At 42.3% G+C, this 22,850-nt stretch overlaps 1 protein-coding gene across 8 annotated transcripts in view; it reads right to left on the reverse strand.

The window, feature by feature from the left end:
* pak1 (p21 protein (Cdc42/Rac)-activated kinase 1) overlaps window positions 1–22,850 on the reverse strand; it is a 187,545-nt gene that overhangs the window by 84,331 nt on the left and 80,364 nt on the right. The window contains exon 1 of one of the 8 annotated variants that reach the window (XM_052026234.1): window positions 18,253–18,409. The exons of 6 other annotated variants lie outside the window; for them this stretch is intronic. The gene's annotated coding sequence lies outside the window, so the exon portion shown is untranslated. Of the gene's footprint in view, window positions 1–18,252; window positions 18,410–22,850 lie in introns of those variants that run through there. One more of the 8 variants, XM_052026237.1, reaches the window with a different exon arrangement.

The following is a 22,850-nucleotide window of genomic DNA, read 5'->3' on the forward strand; positions in this document are numbered from 1 at the left end:
CCAGAAGACTGAGTCTTTGGAGCCAATTTCTGGAGAGAGTATTGTCAATTTTTTTTTTGAAAAGTTTAACATGTGATTTGGAACAAAACTGAAGGCTTTCGATACAAATATAGTCATACACTATATTGTACAGAGATATCATTTTGGGCTTGCCCTAAAATTCAGAAGCCAATTTGATTTTCTCCTTCCCGTTATTAACCTAGAGATGATGCAAATACTAGAGGGCATGCATTTAAGGTGAGAGGGGGAAAGTCCAAGGGAGATGTGTGGGGCAAGTTTTTTATCCCCCACACAGAAAGTCGTGGGTGCTTGGAATGAGCTACCATGGGTTGTTGGTGGAGGCGTTTAAGAAGCTCTTAGGTAGGCATATGAACATGCAGAGAATGGAGGGATATGGACCATGTTCAGGCAGAAGGGATGAGTTTAATTAGGTGTCATTAACTTAATTAGTTTGGCACAACATTGTGGGCCGAAGGGCCTGTTCCTGTGCTGGACTGGTCTACGTTCTAATGTAAAGTTAACATTTGACGTGTAGTCAACATAGTATTCCAGGGGACAGTGGCATGAGCGAAAGATAGTACTTGTACAGCTGTTGATATCTACCACCAACGTAGAAGAGGGCTGGTCTGCTGCTGATCAGCTGACTGCATCTTGGGAGCTTAACATTAAGAAATCAAACTTTTCCATTTTTCTTTTGTAAAATGGTTTTAAAAGAAATCCTTATCTTATTATTTACCTCTTAAGCCTTCCAACATAACAATGCCAGATATTGAATTTTAATCTGATATAGAGCAATGCTTTAATAATAAATGTAGTTTATAAACAAAGCATTTTCCAAGTACAAAATATATTCAGCTGACCTTTCATAAGTTTTGGAATCACTCTGTTCAGTACAACCATGGCTCTTGAACAGGTTAGGACTTTATTCCTTGGAGCGTAGAAGAATGAGGGGAGATTTGATAGAGGTTTATAAAATTATGAGGGGTATAGACAGAGTAAATGCGAGTATGCTCTTTCCACCTAGATTAGGAGAGATAAGTACGAGAGGACATGGTTTTAGGGTGAAAGGGTAAAGATAAAGGGGAAAGATTTAGGGGGAACATTAGGGGGAACTTCTTCACTTGGAGAGTGGTGGGAGTGTGGAACGAGCTGCCATCTGATGTGGTAAATGTGGGCTCACTCTTAAGTTTTAAGAATAAATTGGATAGATACATGGATGGGAGAGGTCTGGAGGGTTATGGACTGGGTGCAGGTCAATGGGACTAGCAGAATAAAGTTTCGGCACAGACTAGGAGGGCCGAATGGCCTGTTTTCTGTGCTGTAGTGTTCTATGGTTCTATGGCTTCTTGTGTGGCTTTTTGCTGGAGGTTTATATACTTGAACGTAGTAGGTGGCGAGAAAGGGTTAGGAAATTAAATTCTATCTAAAAACTATAGAATCCTGAAAAAGGCTAAGTTGAATTTTGAGATAGCTCCTTAGTTCAATGCAGCCAAGAAGTGAGAGGAAGAAGAAAACATCCTGGGAGATGCCACTTGCAATGGCCATAATAGTATCACTTAAAATACACATGGCAGAAGGCAACTTAACACTGCATCAGCTAGTGCTCTCTGGCAGTTCTGCAGTGAAACTTCAGCAGAACCAGGGGTTTCCAGCTGCTGTATCTGCTTCAAAGCCTCCCTTTGCAGCATCTTGGCTCGTTATTAAATCGCCTAATTTAAGTGGTGCTGAAGTTACTTCATTGTTGGTGGACTAGGCGACAATTACCATCAAGGCAGAAGTGGGTTGTATTAAATGATTTGATGGCACTCGATACTTTGAAAAGGAGAAAATGAAAATAACTAATTAGCCTTAACTGCTATGCTATACATTCCTTCTAATTCATCATCTCGAGTTATTCCAACTAATAAATGACCTAGCAATTTTAATTTAAAACAACTCTGCAAAAAATTGAGGCCTGAAGGATGAAAATCAATAATCCAACTTATGAACATTTCTCACATCCACTATTTCACATTATAAAAATCTCAGTGATAAACTGTGCACCAAATATTACTTGAAAATAAGAATGTGCAAATTCAAGAATACAATGCATCAGTTACATGGAGGAAGCACTCCTACAGACATTTAGGAAATATCCCCTATAGTGTCTCCTCCAAACTTGCTCATTTGAACCTTACACCACTTATCCTTCCCAAGCTACAGTGGCGGATATTAGAAAACTGAATGAGATTCAATATGAAATTCAGATATTCAAAGTGATGGCTGAAAGTGACAGTACAACAAATCACGTCACCAATAGATCTGCAATTGCATCCTCAGAATACAATATCACCTTTTATTCACAAACAAAAAGATTTCTTTTCCCTCCTAGAGCAACTACAGTACAGACTCAAATATTTTGAACATTGGAAATATTTGGAAAAAAATCATTTTCAGGCAAAGGGCGGGACATCACATCAAACTCAAGAGTCCAGCAGGTTGCAGATTGTTGGGGGATGCAGTTACCTCTGGTTAGTCACCACACAACTGACGTAGCTGTAGTTACACAACAGATGCAGGCAAAATATCGCCTGCAGAAATATGCAGCACATTTTTTTTGTAATTGGAAACAAAATAGACACAACGTCCTTGGTCCTCTCGAAGAGTTCCATGTAGTTAGATTGTCTGCAGTTGCAAAGATAAACGCTCCTCGCTTAAAATGTTTAAAAATATGGACACCACCGCCAACCTCAAAACCTGAAATTTCCAGTTTCACTTCCTAGATAAATGCTTCCTGATCTGCCGAGAGTCTGAATTTGTTGGGGATTTTCAGCATTTTATTTATCATCCATTCTGTTCCAGTGTATTTTCCATGACAACAACCAGGTACAGGAACCCTGGCCTGATTTCCTCCCAAGTAGCCACAAAATGCAAATTGGTTAATTTGGTACAGAATTACATCCACAGCCTTTTAATTCAAATTATAATCACCGCATCCAATTAGAATGTTAAATTAACAATATTTAAGAGAGCCACCAGGTGACCTGGTAGAATGGAACATCTTTTCAAGAGGAGACATTATATTCTGATCCCCGATTGTCCAGAAATGTTGGAAAGAAACCTTATAATTAGCATAATGCCTTGGAGGACCTCAGAATGTCAATACGTGTTTTACAGAAGATTCCATCTTCTTCAGCCCTTTGTCACTTCCACCTCCCAGCTTCTTACATCGTTCCAACTCTCCCCCTCCCTCACTCACCTGCCTATCACCGTCCCCCTCACCTGAATCCACCTATCACCCACCAGCTCTTGCTCCACCCCTGCCTCCCACCTTTTTATACTGGCTATCTCCCCTCTTTCTTTCCAGTCCCGATGAAGCATCTCGACCCGAAACATCAACTGTCCATTTCCCTCTGTAGATGCTGCCTGACCCACTGAGCTCCTCCAGCATTTTGTGTGTGTTGCTCCAGATTTCCAGCATCTGCAGTCTCTCTTGTGTTTATAGACAAGAATGCACTTTTAAAATCTGGTCACCGCTGTGATGTATGAAACACAACAACCAAATTATACACAGCAAGCTCCCATAAACAATGTTTGGTTGAGAGACGAATAATAGTCAGGGCACCAAAGGTGATTCCTCTGCACACCTTCAGTAATGCTGTTTACAGCTGTCTGTCAGTATTCCAAAGAGTATCGCTGCCAAAAATATGTAAAATTTGTCATTATAAGGGAGGGATTTACCAAAAAGGTAAATGCTTTCCTAACATAAGGTATACTCAAAGGAAAATGACACTTTCCAGTGCAATATTGTTTTAACAGCAAGGCCAAGTCTAAGGGCTCATCTGTGCATTTGCAAAGTATGGTATAAAGCAAAAACTAAATTTGTATCTGTTATTTTCAAATTCCAGCAGTGCTCCTTACATGCTTACAAAAATAAAAATGAGGCACATATGAACAGCTTGCCAAGATCTAGGATGACTCATAAGTTAACAGCGAAACCAACAGGGTACCAGTATAATTGTGTCCCAGAATGAATCAGCACATTTACAGAAGAGAAAGAAAAGACTGGAATTTTATTTTTCCATCTGGCCTTTTGAATTTTGAACTGTATTTTGCCTTATTATGCAAAAGTATTTATTGGCCTGACCAATGACTCATGCGAGATTATGAACCGGATGTATAAGCAGTCTTATAGTGAATGAAAGTGGTTTAATGTAATCAAGAATTAATGGATTTGAGTGCTTCCTGACTGTGTCTGCTGGAATGCAGCTTCTGTATGTGACGGGATTAGTGACTCCAGGTTTATGTAACTGGTGATACTAGCCTGATAAACAGCTCCCAATAACCAAGCAGAAAGTTCACCCAATAAGTAAGGACCTCAATAAACCCTTCCCATCCACCCACTTACTGCCTCCCCGAACCCAAATTACTTATGCACTTATATTATGGCACTGCTACACAACCTAGCTTCATCCTTAAGAGTTATACACATAAATCCTAGTCTCTTTGGAATGTAAAAAACAATGAACAGCAAAAAATAAATGGCCACTGAACCCCTCAAGAAGCACATTCTGCCTTTCAACTAGATCAAGGTCAATTCACATCCCGATTGATCACCACTTCAGATTCCTTATGTTCTTTTCCAAAAAAAGTATAAATCAGCAATGCTTGAGAGGCCAGAATTGGAGGAGCCAAGATATTAGCAGGGGTTTTTAGGGCCAAAGATTATAGGAGAGGGGAAGAGCGTGTCCATGAGGCATTTGAGAACAAGGATGAGGATTTATCAATTGAGGTATTGCTTAGGTGACAGCCAATGTCAGCAACCATGCTAAGGAGATAGGCAAATAGGACTTGGTGCAATGAAAACCAAAAAGCTGCAGATGTTGGAAATCTGAAATAAAAACAGAAACACTCAGCAGATCAGGCAGCATCTGTACAGAGAAACGGAGTTGACGTGAACAAGAACAGAAAATTGTGGAAATAGTCAGCAGGTCAGGCTCTATCTGTGGGAAGAGAAACAGTGTCAACGTTTCAGGTCAGAGAGCCTTCATCAGAACTGTAAAAGAGTCAAAAGAAGCTTGTACGGCTGCAGAGAGGGTGGGGTAGGGGAAGAGGTGTGTCTCTGACAGGGTAAAACCAGGGTGACCATGGGGACATGGTTATCTGGTCAATGAGTGAATGGGAGCAGTTAGAGAATAAGAAGACAGACAAAAGAACGTAGACAAAAGAATGTCAGAGCGGCAAAATGCAGAGCAGGAGGACAAGCCCAGCAGGTCAGGATGGGCATGTCCTGTACTCCGAGAGAGAGAGGGGGGGGGGGGGGGGGGAAGAGAGAGAGCGAGAGAGCGAGAGAGAGAGAGAGAATGGATGACCTATAGCAGAACTGACCACTTCTGACCCAACAGATAAAGTTACCTGAAGTTAGAGAAATCAATACCAAGTCTGGAAGGCTGCAACATGCCCAAAGAAAGATGAGGTGATCTTTCTCAAGCTTATATTGGGCCTTGTTATAAAAGTGCAAGGGACCACAGACAGGTGGGTCAGTATGGGATGGAGAATTAAAGTTTATAAACTGTAGAACGACAGGGTAATAAAAGTCTGGCTAAAGTTTTCAGCAGGTAACCCCAGACTAGGCAGTATAGTCGACAGTCAAAAAGCTAATCTCAGAAATGGTAACAGCAGTATCAGATATGACACCAAGACTGCAAATTGTTTGGTTCAGTTTTAGGCAGTTGCCAGGGACAGGGATTGAGTTGGCTGCAAGTGGACAGAGGTTGTAACAGGGACGATACATAACCAGTGGAAATTTCTTAACCTTAGTAAAGAATGTTGGATAGGCAAGTCGTGACAATTTAGAGATAGGTCGAGAGACCTGTTTGTGAACTACAGCTGGGTGCCTTTCCAGATGGTGTAGCCAAGGGGCAGTGTACATTAGAAGTAGCTGAGAGGCAAGGGCAGATCCTTATGGAACAGCAGAGGTAACCATGCAGATATAGGATCTGATTACTGGCAATTCTCTGGATGCAACTGGATAGATAAAAATGGGAAATGATAAGTGATGCCCCATTCAGCTGATGATGGTAATAATAGTGTGGTCAACCATACCCAAGGCTGGAGAAAGCTTGAGGAAGAATGATTGACTTTGTTGTTGTAACATAGATTTTGATCAGAGCTGTTTTACACTGTGATGGGATAGAAAATCAATTAAAATGATTTAGAGTTCTGGGTCATTTGGCCACAAATTTCAAAGGATACAACATGTTCAAGAACTTTGGGTATGATCCAGCCGTAGTCCCAAACTCACCATAACCTACTTTCTCTCTCATCAGCATCTGCAGGCATGTCCATGAGGTTCTTCTCATGCTCTTTTGACTCTATTACCATGAAGCTATTGAACAATCAACACCCTCTTCTGGCTTCTCTAATGGACACCATCTTCTTAAACCCCTTTCTCCTGTTTACTATACTGTCTGCCCCACTTACAAATGTGAGGACTTCGATGCTCATCCAACTCTTCAATGCCTCGCTCAAGTCATCTTCAGACATGTCCATCAGGCTTCTCTTGTGCTCCCTTGACCTTATTCCCACCATACTGCTGATCACACACATCCCTTTCTGGCTCCAATATTAGTTGAATCTGTAAACAGTTCTTTACCCTCAGGTGTGGTCTCCCCTCTCCTTCATATCTGCTGCTCCTCCAAGAGGTAATTTTTAAACCTTCTATCCCAGCCCACATCCAACCTCCCTTCTTTTTCTCCAAGTCCTCGGAGACCGAGAAGATCCTGGAATGAGTCTCTTTGGCAGATGAAAGCAGGATCTGATGAGACTTTGTGGTCCAAGCAGACATGATGGGGAGTGGCTAGACCAGTCAAACAGCACATCCATTTCCATCCGTATTTCTTAAGGGAGCAGAGACTGTGGTGAACAACTTAACTCATCTGAGATTTTATTATAAAGAAAATCCAAAACATTTCAAGTTCAGTCTCATTTCGCCAGACTAAAATACAGCAGCTCAATCTGTCAACCAGATAAAAACACAGCAATATTTACAACCTAATAGACCATCACAGCCCACCTTGCAAGAACAGTGTCTTCAGTATCAATAAAGCAGCTGAGTGGATCATGCAACAAACATCAGACAGCAGTAAACTTGCCTAGAGTGCTGACGTACTCAGTTGCACAGCCAGGAGGAAATACTCCTTCTCATTACATGAGTGAATGTCTCACGTGAATCATCTCTGTGCTCGATGACCTGCACTGACTCATAGGAAATCAATGCTTCAAACATAAAGCAAATATAAAACTTTCATCCTTGTGTTCCAATCTCTCCGTCCTCATTCCTCCCCACCTTGATGCCATGTTTCACGTATTCTATATTCTGGGCTCTTGCATATCTACCACTTCTTTCACACTCCAGGAATTCCCTATAAATCTCTCTCGCTCCCTTTTCCTTAAAAATCAACCCACGTGACCAAGGTTTTGTCAATTATGCTACTTCATAAAATAGTTTCAAATCAAGTCAAGTCGAGTTTATTGTCATGTGCACATGTATGCACAGGTGCAATGAAAAACTTACTTGCAGCAGCATCACAGGCACATTGCATTTGAGACACAACAATCGCAATAAAAACATAAATTAAGCATATACAAAAACTGTACAAGAAAGAACACAATTAGAACAATGAAAACCCAAAGCCCATAATAGTGCAAAATGGTCATAGTGTTGTAATACTGAGTTAATGATTTGGGTTGTGCAAGATGGTTCAAGAACCGAATGGTTGAAGAGAAGTAGCTTTGACCCAACAAGTCCACACCTGCTCACTAGTCCCATCATCTTGCTCTGTCCTGGAACCATTACAGTTTCTAATGCCCATCAAATTCCTCTTTAAAAGCCCCGGATAACTGCTTCCACCAGCCCTACAGTAAGTTCCAGAACATAACTACCCTGCATAAAAAATTTCTTTTCTCATTTTGAGGAGATGATAGATAGGAGATACCAGGAGGCAGTTACATCTAGGGCGCGGGATGTAGGTAGTTGGGTGACCATTAGGTGAGGGAAAGGGAATAGACAGTAGGTACAGGATATCCTGGTGACCATTTCCCTTGATAACAAATATACCGTTTTGGATGCTGTTCTGAGGGATCAATCACCGGGAGAGCAACAGCAGCCGGGTCTCTGGCACAGAGTCTGGCTCTATGGCTCAGAAGTGAAGGGAGAGGCGGGGGGGGATAGAGGAGTGCAATAGTGATAGGGGATTCGTTGGTTAGGGGAACAGACAGGAGATTCTGTGGACAAGAACGAGACTCCCGGATGATATGTTGCCTCCGAGGTGCCAGGGTCAGGGACATCTCAGATCGAGTGCACAGCATTCTTAAGGGGGGAGGGGGAGGAGCCAGAAGTCGTGGTGCACATTGGCACCAACGACATAGGTAAGATAGGGGATGAAGTCCTGAAGAGTGAGTATTGGGAGTTAGGAAGGAAGCTAAAAAGCAGGACCTCAAGGATGGTAATTTCTGGATTGCTGCCTGTGCCACACGTCAGGGAGGAAAAGAATAGGAAGATACAGCAGATTAATGAGTGGCTGAAGAGTTAGTGCAGGGAGCAGAGGTTCAGATTTGTAGATCATTGGAATCTTTTCTGGGGTAGGTATGACCTGTACAAAAGGGACAGGGTACACCCGAACTGGAGAGGGACCAATGGCCTTGCGGGCAGGTTTGCCAGAGCTGTTGGGGAGGGTTTAAACCAGGTCGACAGGGGGATGGGAACTGGAGTGTTAGATTAGAAGATGAAGCAGTTGGTGTAGAAGTAGATGCGATGTGTACAGAGAAGGTGAGGAAGGATGGGCAGGGGATGGGGCATAAATGGTTTGAAATGTGTTTACCTTAAAGTAAGAAGTGTTAAGAATAAGGGTGATGAACTTAGAACATGGATCAGTACATGGAATTATGATGTTGTGGCCATTACAGAGACTTGGCTGTCGCAAGGGCAGGAGTGGCTGCTTGAGGTTCTGGGGTTTAGGTGTTTCAAAAGGGATAGGGGAGAGGATAGAAGGGGTGGGGGGGTGGCATTGTTAATCAGGGATAATATCACAGCTGTAGGAAGGGAGGACATCATAGAAAGATCGTCTATTGAGTCAGTGTGGGTGGAAGTCAGAAACAGGAAGGGAAGGCAGTGATCACTCTATTGGGAGTTTTCTATAGGCCCCCAAATAGCCATCAGGACACTGAGGAGCAAATACAGTAAGTAGGCAGATTTTGGAAAGATGCAAAAATAACAGGGTTGTTGTCATGGGTGACTTCAACTTCCTTAATACTGATTGGCACCTCCTTAGTGCAAAAGGTTTAGATGGGGCAGAATTTGTTAAGTGTGTACAGGAAGGATTCCTGACACAGTATGTAGACAGGCCGACTAGAGGAGAGGCCATGCTGGATCTGGTACTAGGCAATGAAGCTGGTCAGGTGAAAGACCTCTCGATGGGTGAGCATTTTGGGGATAGTGACCACAACTCTTTGACATTTAAGTATAGCCATGGACAAAGATAGGAGCAGACATTATAGGAAGGTATTTAATTGGGGGAGGGCAAATTACGATGGTAATAGGAAAGAACTTGGGAGTATAAACTAGGATGGATGTTCTCTGGTAAATGCACCGCAGAAATGTGAAGGTTGTTTCAGGACCACTTATATGGGTTCTAGATAGATTTGTCCCACTGAGACAAGGAGAGAATGGCAGGGTGAAGGAACTATGGTTAACAAGAGAGGTAGAAGGTTTAGTCAAGAGGAAAAAGGAAGCATACTTAAGGTTTAGGAAACAAAAATCAGATAGGGCTCTTGAGTTTTATAAGGTAGCCAGGAAGGAGCTTAAGAAGGGACTTAGGAGAACTAGAAGGGGACATGAGAAGGCTTTGACAAGTAGGGTTACAGTGTTCTACACATATGTGAGGAACAAGAGGATGACTAGGGTGAGGGTAGGACCGCTCAGGGATAAGGGGTGAAAATGTGTTTGCAGTGAAGGAGGTAGGGGAGGTCCTAAATGAATATTTTGCTTCAGTGTTCACCAGGGAGAGGGACATAGATGAATGTGAGGTTAGTGAAGAACAGGCAATTGTGTTGGAGCATGTTGAGGTTAAGAAAGAAGCAGTGTTGGAGCTACTACAAAGCATTGGGATAGATAAGTCCCCGGGATCAGACAGGATATACCGCAGGTTACTGTGGGAAGTGAGGGAAGAGATTGATGGAGCGTTAATGATGATCTTTGAGTCCTCCCGGGCCACAGGAGTGGTACCACAGAATGATAAACATTGTTCCATTGTTCAAGAAAAGTAAAAGGGATAATCCCAGGAATTATAGACCAGTGAGTCTTACATCAGTGGTGGAAAAACTAATGGAGACGACTCTCAGGGACAGGATCTATGAGCATTTGGAGAAGCATAGTCTTATTTGAGATAGTCAACATGGCTTTTGTGAAGGGCAGGTCATGCTTCACGAGCCTAATAGAGTTTTTTGAGGAAGTGACAAGACAAATTGACGAAGGTAGTGCAGTGAATGTGGTATATATGGATGTTAGCAAGGTGTTTGACAAGGTTCCCCATGGCAGGCTCATTCAGGAAGTCATGAGGTATGGGATCCATGGAAAATTGGCTATGTGGATTCGAAATTGATTTGCCCACAGAAGGCAGAGGGTGGTTGTAGAAGGGGAGTATTTGACTAAAGGTGTTCCAAAGGGATCTGTTCTGGGACCCCTGTTCTTTGTGATTTTTATAAATGATTTGGATGAGGAAGTGGAAGGATGGGTTGATTAGTTTGCAGATGACACGAAAGTTGGTGGTGTAGTGGATAGTGAAGAAGGTTGTTGTGGGTTGCAAAGGGATTTAGACAGGATGTAGAGCTGGGCGAAGAAGTGGCAGATGGAGTTCAATCAGGAGATGTGGTAAGTGATACACTTTGGAAGAACAAACTTGAAGGCAGAGTGCATGGTTAATGGCAGGATTCTTAGCAGTGTGGAGGAACAGAGAGATCTTGGGGTCCAAGTACATAGATCCTTCAAGGTTGCCACACAAGTTGATAGGGTGGTTAAGAAGGTGTATGGTGTGTTGGCCTCCAGTAGCTGGGGGATTGAGTTCAAGAGCCAAGAGGTAATGTTACAGCTCTATAAGACTCTGGTTAGACCACAGATTATTATGTTCAGTTCTGGTCACCACATTATAGGAAGGATGTGGAAGCTTTGGAGAGGGTGCAGAGGAGATTTACAAGGATGCTACCTGGGTTGGAGAGCATGTCTTATGAGGATAGGTTGAGCGAGTTAGGGCTTTTCTCTTTGGAGTGATGGAGGACGAGAGGAGACTTGATAGAGGTGTAGGAGATTATGAGAGGTGTAGACAGAGTGGACAGCCAGCATCTTCCCCCTAGGGTGGCAATGGCCAATACTAGAGGTCACCCATTTAAGGTGTGTGGAGGAAAGTTCAGGGGAGATGTCAGAGGTAGTTTTTTGTTAAACACAGAGAGGTGGGTGCCTAGAATGCACTGCCGGGGGTGGTGGTAGCGGCCAATACGACAGGATCATTTAAGAAACTATTAGATAGGCACATTGACAAAAGAAAAATAGAGGGTTATGGGAGGTGAAGTAGAGAGGGGGATAGATTGAATAGGGATAAGGTTTATATAGGTCGGCACAACATTGTGGGCCGAAGGGCCCATACTGTACTGTAATGTTTTACATCCCTTTAGCTTCTGATGTAAACTGTCCCTTGGTTTTTGAATCATCCATTAATGGAAAGAGATGCTCTCTATTTACCCTACCTAAACCAGTCAAGACCTTTATCAAATCCACTCAACCTTCTTTGCTTTAGGAGAACAATGCTAGTTTCTCCATTCTATCCTTGGTTGCCGAAGTCCCTCATCCCTGGAACCATTCCTGTATATTTTTTGCATCCCTCTAGCTCTTAAAGGCATTATAATAATGCAAGATGTGGCTGTTATTTGGTATCAACCATGCAATATTTGACACTTCAATAGTTAAGCATGTGCAAAGATAGTTACCAACTAAATGTCTGACATACACCTTTGACCAAAATGTTGATTACATGGTCAGGTTAAGAACTCACTGTTGGCCCACCTACATGGAAATCTGGTAATGTCTAAGCTAGTAGTTATTAATGAGAAAGATGACTAAAGCAGCATACAGTAAAACTCTGATATCTGATTACTTGAAAACTCCAATGGTTCAGTACTTGACTCATTAGTTCGGAGCATGAGCTAGGGTCCAGACTGCAAACCAGATATGCGGCTGGAGCTAGCATTTTGACAAGCTGAAACATACAAGATGAAACTTATTGGGTTCTATTTCCCACTCCCTTTAAATCCACTGGCTTCACCAAAACATGTAAAAAAAAGTGAAATAAAAGTGTGTTTGGGCATTAATAGATTAACATCCAATAATCCAGAAAATCTACGTCCAGCACCACTGAAGTCCCAAGGATGCCGGATTATCAGAGTTTTACTGTACTAAGTTTTTTAAAAACATCCTTTAGCAGTCCGTGTATAGGAAGGCAGTAGGATAGAATATCTTTCTTAGTCACATGTACATTGAAACACACAGTGAAATGCATCTTTTGTGTAGAGTGTTCTGGGGGCAGCTCACAAGTGTCACCACACTTCCGGTGCCAACATAGCGTGCCCACAACTTCCTAATCCATACGTCTTTGGAATGTGGGAGGAAACCGGAGCACCCGGAGGAAACCCACGCGGACACGGAGAGAACGTACAAACTCCTTACAGACAGCAGCTGGAATTGAACCCGGGTCGCTGGCGCTGTAAAGCGTTACGCTAACCGCTACACTATCGTGCCTGTCCAATATTGTTTCTCCAATATGATTCACGTGCATTAAGTCAGAGCTTTCTCAATAGCTGAGCACAATGTTACACAATAAATTAACAAATAAGGTAAAACTGCTTCCTTGAGCACAATAGGATGAATGGTATCCTTTTGTGCTTTATGAAGCTGTGATAGGAGTCAGTTTTTTGATACATAAAGCCCCTCCTGCTCCGACAGATAGATGCAATATTTTTGAAGATGGTGAGGAGAGTTCTCCATGATATTCTGGAGCACAAACAACATCACAGAAACATTGAGACACAAGAGACGGCAGATGCTGGAATCTGGAACAAAAAACAAACTACTGGAGGAACTAAGCAGGTCCAGCACCATCCATGGAGGTCCAATGGAGATCCAAGTCTAAACGTTGACCATCCCTTTGCCTCCACAGATGCTGTATATGCTGTTTGACCTGCTGAGTTTCTCCAGCAGTGTTTTTTTTTTGATCACAGAAACATTGATCATTATCATACTTTTTTCCTCGAATGCAGCAGTAGGGGTGCTACAATTAGCTAAGACAGAGTGACAGCAATGGCCCAGGCTTCCAACATTATTAAGCCTGGCAGGGGTGCCAATAATCTGCCAACATGCACTATTAAATTGCATAGATGATGTTCAGTTGCAAAGGACATCAAAGGGACACAGTCAAGTAAAGAGAGTTCAGATAATCTCATGCCTTGTAACTGCTCATCATTCTTTGCAATATTGCTCTACTGTGAATTACTTTGAGCATACCCAGAATTTGGAGGTTTATACTGATTAGGTAGAGATAGAACAACTATGCTTGGCCTATACTGCCATGATGTTGAATACAGAAAGGGAGTTAATTGCTGTGATTAAAATACTATAGCTACTAAAAAAAATCTGGCCAAAGAAACCTGCAAAGACATTCAATTAATTTTTCTGTTTGAACATTTAAATTTCACCACAAACATCGATGAGCAAAATGAACTTCACACAAGCAGCAGCTTTGGGAATTAAGTATTCTTTACACTGACATTTCCCAATTTAAGAAAAAGTAACAGAACACCCGCATGCATATGCAGAACATAATATCTTTCTTTCTTTTGTGCTCTCTCCCCAATTATTCTGCAGGTTCAAACAAAGTGACACGATTTTGTGCTTGGGTTTCTATAGCTAAGGGTTATGGGATCAGGTCCCACTTTATAGACTTGACCACGCAATCTACAGGTTCATCTAAGTACACACACTCTATAGTTTAATGTGTAGTAATGAGAAAGCGCTGCACTGTCTTTCAAATAAACTGTTAGTTTAACTCACCTCACCCAACATCTCAAGTGCACGTAAAACATCCTATAACACCATTTTGAGCAGGGGAATTCTGTATGCTATCCTACACAAGAGTTCCGCCTGAACCAATGTCACCAGACGTTGAGTATCTTGTGGCACAAGAGTATCTTGTCATTACTACAGTGGTTTGAGAGTCTACAGACCCTGCATGATCCCTACATTACAAAAGTGACCACATTTTAAAAAGTAATTTATTGGCCATAAAGCACTTTGGAACACTGAGATCGTGAAAGATGGCATTTAAGCACAATGTCTTTCTTCCTGTGATGGGTAACAAAAGCCACAACTTTGTGCACCCACCAACTATCGATGAATAAAGAAACTGCATTCAGTGATGCTCACCTCTGAATACTTACCCTACCAAAAAAAAACAAGCCAAAAACACAAAATTAACAAATAAAGGGGTATCATGCCATGGTGGTTACATTATTTAACTAGTAATCCAAGACTAAAGGTAAAGAGACACATTTATATCCACATGGCAACTAGGATATTTAAATACAATTCTGTAGTTTATCCATTATCCTGACCACAAAACTGGAGTATTGCTGTAAAAACCCATCAGCAATGTCCTTTAGGACACCTGTGGTTGCAGCCTACCTGCCCTCTGAAGTTAATTGACAAAGTAACTCAATTCAAGGCTAATTAAGGATGGCCAATAAACAATGGCCTTGCAGATGATACATACATCCAACGATATACACACCTAGTGAATGAATAAGGAAGTAAAACCAATCCAATTGTCATTTATCTAGAATTTGGTCAGGGGGTTAATGCAAAATTATGTTACCATGATAATACCTATAGAGAAGCTAGGGTGTTCACTGGAGTCATAGAGCAATACAGCACAGATATGGACCCTTCGGCCCAATGATTCAATGCCGACCACAGTGCCCACCCAGCCAGTCCTAATTTCCTGCTCTCGGCCCATATCCCTCTAAGCCCCGCCCCTCCATGTATCTGTCCAAGTGCTTCTTAAATGATACTGTTGTACCTGCCTCACCCACTTCCTCTGGCAGCTCGTTCCATATACTCACCACCCTCTGGGTGGAGGTTGCCCCTCAGGTCCCTTTTAAATCTTTTCCCCCTCACCCTAAACCCCCTAGTTTTGGACTCCCCTTCCCTGGGGGAAAAGACTGTTACCGTCCACCTTATCTACGCCTCTCATACTTTTAGACATTTCTATAAGGTCGCCCCCTCATTCTCCTACGTTCCAAGGAATACAGACTGAGCCTGGCCAACCTCTCCCTATAACTCAGGCAGACCTTCTAGTCCCTGTAAATATTTTCTGCACTCTTTCCGGTTTAACCACATCTTTCCTATAACAGGGTGATCAAAACTGTATACAGTGCTCCAAGTGCGGCCTCACCAATGACCTATACAACTGCAACATAATGTCCCAGTTCCTATACTCAGTGCCCTTGACGAATGAAGGCCAGCGTGCTAAATGCCCTTTACACCACCCTGTCTACCTGTGATGCCACTTTCAATGAACTATGCACTTGTACTCCTAGGTCCCTCTGTTCCATTACACTCCTGAGTGCCCTATCATTCAAGGAATAAGTAAAGCCCGAAAGTCTGAGCTTGAGGGTTGAGCCTTGTTTCTCCTCAACCATGTGTGTGGAACGGTAATTAAGTGGAGTCGCCACACAAGATGGTGGAGGGATCTGCAATTTCAGAGATCGGAAAACAGAAGGGTGGATGGACCAAGCCTTACCCTTGGGCCAGTTCAAAAGGAGAGTGATCCAAGACCAATGATATGGAGACACATTTGAATCCACATGGAAATTTGGAGATTGAAAGATTGGAGGTACAAGTTCAAATTTTGGAGGAAGGAGGCGGAGGGGTGTAGGTTCAAACTTTGGAGAAAGGAGGGCGGCAAGTAGGAAGAACACTCGACAGTTGTGATGTTAGGCCAGAGCACAAACGGTTCTCATCATTTAGGCCACAGGTCCAACACAAGTGAAGAACCAAACAAAAAACTGCAGTTGCTGGAGATCTGAAATAAAAACAGAAAATGCTGGAAACAGTCAGCAAGTCAGGAAAGAGAGAGGGCAGCAGTAGAGTGAGGGGGGTGGGGCAAAGGTGGAGAGATAATAGTTTTCACCCAAAGGGTGACAGACATCTAAAACAACTGTCTGAAAGGATGTTAGAGACATAATTCATAAGTACCTAAATATATAGCACAAAACAAGTCTGGGAGAGTGGGATCAGGCTGTTTGGTTATTTTTTGACTTTGACAGACATGGGCTGACTGGCCTATTTCGTAAATTTTGTGCTGACAAAGGGCCTCGGACCCAGAACATATCTTTATTAGTCACATGTATATTGAAACACACAGTGAAATGCATCTTTTGCGTAGAGTGTTCTGGGGGCAGCCTGCAAGTGTCACCACGCTTACGGCGCCAACAAAGTATGCCTAACCCATACGTCTTTGGAACGTGGGGGGAAACAGGAGCACCCGGAGGAAACCCATGCAGACACGGGGAGAATGTACAAACTCCTTACAGACAGCGGCCGGAATTGAACCCAGGTTGCTGGCGCTGTAATAGCGTTACGCTAACCGCTACAGCAGGAGTAGGCCATTTGGCCCGTTGAGCCTGCTCCGCCATTCAATAAGATCATGGCTGATCTGGCCGTGGACTCAGACCCACCTACCTGCCTTTTCCCCATAACCCTTCATTCCACTACTATGCAAAAAAAGAACTCTGCTTCTCTTTCCACTCCTGCTGAGTGCTTCCAACATTTTCTGTTTTATATCAGATCTCCAGGAGGAAGGAGATGTGGCTCTGGAAGCAGGTTTTGGCCAACACCTTTATCAAAGACAAGAAGGGATACAGACACCACGGATGGTGAACAAGGCAAGAGAGACAGGCAGAAATCCCATTAGAGAGCAGAGCAGACCTTCTTCAGGTTAGGTATTCCTGGAAGGGAAGTGGCAGTGAATTCAACAAGCAAGTTGAAATCAGAAATTTGTATTTTATATTTTGATATTACTTGATTTACACTTTCAGCATCTGCAGATTTTTTATTTCTGCGATGGGCTGAATGGCCCATTTTCTAAATGTTCCGGTGATTCTCTGAGTGTGGGGAAGAAAGAGCAAAGACTGAGGAAAGAAACATGAGAAGAAGGAGGATAGATAGAGGGGGAAAGATGGGAAGGGACAGTGTGTGAGTGAGGGAGATGGGGGAAGAAAGGGAGGGGGAAGGGGTTGTAGATACAGTAAGAGAGGAAAAGAGAAAAAGGGACAGCAGAAATTCTGAGCAGAACGCCTGCATGTCTATCACTTATTGTGATATTAGCATTCCCACAATAGGTTCAGTGCATATATCTGCAGCAGACAGTACATAGGGAAATGTGCCGGGAACTAATAAAGTCCTTCTTGTTTAAAGCAAACACATTTTCCAAAAGATGACCAATCAATAAAATGGAAGCAGGTGTACAGGAAATGCAAACACCGCAAGCAAACATTTGTTCGAATCATCCATTTGCACTGCATTTGGAAAAGGTTCACATTAAGGATTCTGTGTGTCTTGAAGTTTGGTGGACAGCAGGAGAGTAGTGCACAAACTTCTGTAATTTAAACTCTTTAATCAAGTTCAGCATCAGGAAATCCATTCATATTCCTGGTGCTAAAAATCACCCAAGCTTGGCAGGAGAGTTCAGTAAAGCAGCTCTGAATGGAACACAGGCTAGTCTCCTTAAACCTCTATTACATTTAAATAAGCAGTGGGGGAGGGGTAACTATGTCCATTATTACTTCAGTTCCCAGCTAACCATAACAGCAAGCAAAATCTGTTCTAACCTAGTTTGCCACTCCATGAACCTTTCTGCTGCACCTTCTGTACTAGGCCACCTTAGGCACTGAAACTCACTGTATATCTTCCTCTCAGACATAGAGTAATCATCCATATGGCCAGCACCCCCTCCTCATTTATCATGCATAGCAATTGCTTATTAATCGCAGCAAACATACATCATTCCCCCCCCCACCACCACACCCCCAAACAACAGTACTCATGCACTGACAGCTCAAGCACACAATACAAAACACTCATACAGCCCTGTCTCAGAACACAAGGCTTACCTCAACAAAAGGTTTAATCTTGCCACTGCTTTGTTACGGCTCACCTATTCCACAATGGTCCCACAAAACAAGCACAGCCACCTCCAGAAGACACAGCCCCTCTCTTGTATTTAAGGATTGCTCCCGCAAGATCCCTCTCTCTCTCTGCCACAAACATATGATACTGGTGTGTAACACAAGTAACAGCGCAGAGTGACTGGGACCTCCCCAGACATGATGTCATATTCTGAGTGACTCACATGGCTGGGGAAGAAGAGAGAGAGAAAAACAGTGCAGACATCTCGACTGGCTGATGTTTAACAGAGTCACGCTCCGGGCAATGTGGGATTGGCTTTGTTCTAATCTAATTGCTGGTTAATAATGTGAATCAAGGGAAAGCATATTATTTAGGGGTCTATTCATGAGGTATGGTACAATATACAATCCACATTGAACTGAAGCTTCAGGCAACTATGAAACAGACTTATCTGCAAAACTATTCTGTGAATTAACTCGGGCAACATTAGAGATACTACTTACTCCCGACACTTCCCATCACCTCACACCTCTTCCACCAGCTGCCACAATATCACTCCAGTCTACACTTCACACACTCATCATTCCGTCACCCCCCTCCCTCATTCACATTTCCACAAACTTAATCATATTCCCCACCACCCCATTTCAATTCCCTGGATCCATACCACTGGTAAATTGGTTGATTATTGTCACATGTACTGAGGTACAGTGAAAAACTCGTCTGGCATACCGTTCGTACAGATCAATTCATCACATAGTGCATTGAGGTAGTACAAGGGAAAAGCAATAAAGTGTTACAGTTACAGAGAAAGTGCAGTGCAGGCAGACAATAAGGTGCAAGGCCATAACGAGGTAGATTGTGAGGTCAGGAGTCCATCTTATCATACTAGGGAACTGTCTAATAGTCTTATAAGAGCGGGATAGAAGCTGTCCTTGAGCCTGGTGATACGTGCTTTCAGACTTTTATATCTTCTGCCCGACGGGAGGGGGCAAAAGAGAGAATGTCCGGGGTGGATGGGGTGGAAAGGATACTCTTTTGAAAAGCTGAAGTCTTCACTGCATTCTGGCCAATATCAATTCCTCAATTAACACCTCAAAAATAGATCATCTTGCCATTATCACATTTGTGTTTATGGGAGCTTGCTGTACACAAATTCCAATGTTGCACATCTTATTTAAAAAAAATGCCAGATTGGTTACCTCTCTATCAAAGGTTACCCAAGGGATTGGGCCAAATTACTGTATATATTAGCCAAAACTCAGGTAATGGAGTGCAAATTTATGAAGATCGTGATATATGATGATTGATTTAATTATGTTACCTAGGTAAAACTCAGCAAATATTGAATTGGTTGTAAAAACATAAACTAGGGCTTCCATTCTTGATTGGTATTCAGTAACAAATGTATTGATGGATAGATGTATGAATGGGTGAAGGAGAAGGTATAAGAATAATATTTATACAGCACCTTTCCAACCCTTCCAGAGCACACCAAAGTGGCTCAGAGCCAATGAAGTACTGTTATTGTTGTAGTATCATGCCACTTTTTTTTCCCCAGAAAATCACTTTATTATACAGGAGAGCTCGACCAAGGTTTGAACCCAGGACCTCTTGTGCTTCAATCAGAGAAACTGCCTGAGCAGTCTGTAGGCTGACAAGACGCTGTTGTAATATAGGAACCGTGTACAAGGGTCATCTCTGCATGAAATGGTACCCGAGGGATCAGGCCAAATTACTATAGTATGTTAGCTCCTCAGAACCCTAGCGATGGAGTAAAAATTTATGAAGATCTTGTTTTATGATTGATTTAGTTGAGTTAACTAGGAGTCAAAAGGTAAAATTCAGGAAATTAGGGATGGGTTGTTAAAAAAAATGAGCTAAAGGTCTCCATTCCTGATGGCTATTCAGCAAATCTGGATGGGTGGAGGAGAGGCTTTTTGAATAACCCAAGGCATATAATCACATTAGTCCTGTTAAAAACGTAATGCAGTTCAGTTAATAAGGTAATAAACTTCTATGAATGTTAGGAATATCTGGTCTTAGATTAAAGCATGGGAAATTACTACAGCAGGGAAGTGTATTGCATTGGAAATGCAACCCACCATTCTATTGTGAGGTGGGTCAGGCATATATGGTATAAAGTTTCAATAGGCTTGAAGTGCATTGTGAAAATCAAGGCATTTTCTCTACAGTGATTAAAAAGAATCAAGGGCATTAGCAAAAGCCCGTATTTGGGAATTCAAGCTCTATTAAAAGAAAAGGCATTTCAAATATAAAAATGACTGAAAGTCTCACATTCACAAAACCATCTAAATGACCTCATGATATCTCAAAGTGTTTTACAGTCAATTAAGTATTTTTGCAATGCAGTTTCCAATTTAACATAGGCAATGCGGCAACCAATTTGTACACAAGGTTGCACACCACAATAAAGTGATAATGACCAGATAATTGCATGTATGTTTTTTCATATATCCGAGCAATCCTGACTGAGGGGTAAATGTTGCCCAGGGCACCAGGGAAAACTCCCTGCTCTTTGAAATAAAACTATGGGTGGTTCAATTGTGGGTCTGTGCTAAGTTTGCTGATCTCAGCTAGAACAAAAGGCCTTTTCAATTATCCTCAAAGTGGGGGTGGGTGGGGAAAAAAGCAAAACAGGAACTTGCATTTATGTAGTACCTTTATCACAGTATGTTTCTGCAAAGCAAACTTTGATACCAGGCCACATGAGGTAATAAGACAGATGTGGTTTAAAAAAAAGAAAGGTTTTACAAAGCAACTGAAACGTGCACATACAAGCGAAGGGGTTTAGCAAGAGTTGCCTAGGCCCAAGCTAGCTGAAGGCACTGTGCCATTGGGCTCACAGCCTCCTCTCCATTGACTCTCTCTACAATTCCTGCTGCCTCAGGAAAGCAGCCAACACAATAAAGGACCCCTCCCACCCTGGACATTCTCTCTTCTCCACCCTTCAATCAGGCAGAAGATACAAAAGCTTGAAAATACATACCTACCAGGCTCAAGGACAGCTTCTATCCCGCTGTTATAATTCTATTGAATGGTCCTCCTGTACAATAAAGGTGAACTCTTGGTCTCTCAATCTACCTCGTCATGGCCCTTGCACTTTATTGTCTACCTGCACTGCACTTTCTCTGTAACTTAACACTATATTCTGCATTCTTTTACTGATTTTCCTTTTGTACTTCCTTGATGTAGTTGTGTTTTGGAATGATCTGTCTGGATGGCATGTAAAACAAAGCTTTTCACTGTATCCTGGAACATGTGACATGTGCCAATTACCAAACCAAGAGGTACACAGAGTCCAGATCTGGAGGAGTGCAAAGATCATGATCAACACAGGGCTTGGACATTACATGCATGAGAAGTGGTCAGGCAGCCATGGGGTGGTGGGAGTACACTGGAGCCAGGAGATATGATAAGGATGATAATTTTAACAATGTGGCATTGTTGTACCAAGAATGTTCTCAGTCACCACCATCAACAACCACAACTTGCAATTATCTAGCCCTTTAAAATAAAAGAAAGAAAAAAATACCTCAACAAATTAATTTTACTGTAAAGTCCACTTACAGGAAGTGGCCAAAACTGACGTCTGTCTGCCTGCCTCAAATCGCATTTTAAATACCTGTTGACATTTATTCTTTAAAGTTTCGGTATGACAAAAAAGGTCACCCAGTAAATGAGGGGTGGCTGGCAGGTAGCTTTCCTGCCATTTTTATTAAGGAGTTTGCCAATTTAATGAGCTGCCTTTCAAACGAAACCTAGCTTTTACTTACACTGACCCCCAGTTAACTAACACTTTAATTTAAATATTCAAATTATAATTCTGTCCCTCCCTTCCTGGAACCGTCTCCAGCCTGAAAACCTCGGCTCTCCACACTCCTCCAATCCCAGCCTTGTCTATTTCAGAATTTAAATCACTCCAGCCATGTTGCCAAGGTCCAAAGATCTGGAATTCCTGCCGTAAAACCTCTTCACCTCTATCTGCTCCTTTGTCATTCCTTAAAACATGCCTCGTTGACCAAGTTTAATCTGGCCCTATAACCTCAAACGGCTCACCTTGAAATGCTTCTGTTAATCGCCCTGCAGTGAAATACTTGGGTATTAAAAGATGTTACAGAAATGAAAGATGGTGCTGTTGATGTTGTGTAATGTGTAGTTTGTCAGGAAGGGAATATCAGCTTGCGCTATGCCCAATAAGCAAAATCATTACTGATAACGTGGACAATAAAAAGGACTTAAGGATACATTTTCTGTTAGCTATTCAGATTATAAAATTAAACTCTGCTTTACATTAATCTAAGAGACAATCTCAGGAGTTCAGACCTACAACAGAATAAATTAATTTTATGTTGGGTGATTTCAACTGTAATCTTAATTCTTAAAATGCATCTTAATTATATTCTTAAAGATTCTCAGGCATTCTTCTGAAAGGTACATCTGTCAGGCTAAATATTGATGACTCTTAAGGAAGATGCCAAAGTCCACATTGCATAGGGCTGTTATGTTTACAGAATGATGTGGCATCTAATGCAGGTTTACAGTGGAATCTAAGCCAAGC

Source organism: Pristis pectinata, chromosome 11, assembly GCF_009764475.1.
Source record: "Pristis pectinata isolate sPriPec2 chromosome 11, sPriPec2.1.pri, whole genome shotgun sequence".
Taxonomy (NCBI): Eukaryota; Metazoa; Chordata; class Chondrichthyes; order Rhinopristiformes; family Pristidae; genus Pristis; species Pristis pectinata.